Below are 708 nucleotides of genomic sequence, written 5' to 3'. Positions count from 1 at the left end.
ACCTGAATGAGCTCACAGGCAAACTCTACCCCAGAGCTTCCAGAAGAAAACACAGCCTGACCGACATCATGGTTTCAGCCTGAAACTGTGAGAAGAGAACCCAGCCGTGCTGCGCTAGGACTTCTAAACTACAGAACTCGAGCTAATACATGGGAGTTGTTTTAAGGTGCTAAATTTGTGGTAATTTGTTATGCAGCAGTAGGAAACTAGCACGGACAGTGAGTTGTAAGTGATGAGAGGTTAGTGGGAGAGACAGTCTTTTCTTTCAAATCGTACTTCTACGTTCCTGCTTACCTTTAGGACAATCTTGCGGTGTAGTTGCAAACTATCACGGCTTTGGTTCATTCCTTAGCTGATTCCTCACAAGATAGCAACTGTTATGGATTGAATCGTGTCTTTGTGAGGTAATGACTCACCTGACACCAAGCAATGCGACCTTTGGTCTTGGTTCCTGAGAGCTAGACTACACCCGAGGCTAATGAGTGGGGGCTGACCAGAACAAGAGGGATCACCTGGGGGTCCGATGGTGACTAAGCCTCAGGAGGCACCATGTAATCTATCATGGCCATGTGGGGAGGCTGAGAAGAGCCCTGAACCCTGAGGCTCAGATGAGCTTCCTGGCTGGTGAGAGAATATCTGCTGTCAGGAGGGTAGTGCATTCCCTCAGGTTGTGAAAGCTATGCACTGGGGCTCCTCCTGGACCCCGCC

At 49.3% G+C, this 708-nt stretch overlaps 1 protein-coding gene across 1 annotated transcript in view; it reads right to left on the bottom strand.

The window, feature by feature from the left end:
• LOC111821602 (diacylglycerol kinase gamma-like) overlaps nt 1-311 on the bottom strand; it is a 42,365-nt gene extending 42,054 nt beyond the window's left edge. The window contains exon 1 of the mRNA XM_023736791.1: nt 295-311. The gene's annotated coding sequence lies outside the window, so the exon portion shown is untranslated. The remainder of the gene's footprint in view (nt 1-294) is intronic.
• Between the last annotated feature and the right edge of the window lie 397 nt (nt 312-708).

Source organism: Trichechus manatus, unplaced genomic scaffold (genome assembly GCF_000243295.1).
Source record: "Trichechus manatus latirostris isolate Lorelei unplaced genomic scaffold, TriManLat1.0 scaffold00092, whole genome shotgun sequence".
Taxonomy (NCBI): domain Eukaryota; kingdom Metazoa; phylum Chordata; class Mammalia; order Sirenia; family Trichechidae; genus Trichechus; species Trichechus manatus.
This window is presented reverse-complemented; position numbering and strand designations above follow the sequence as displayed.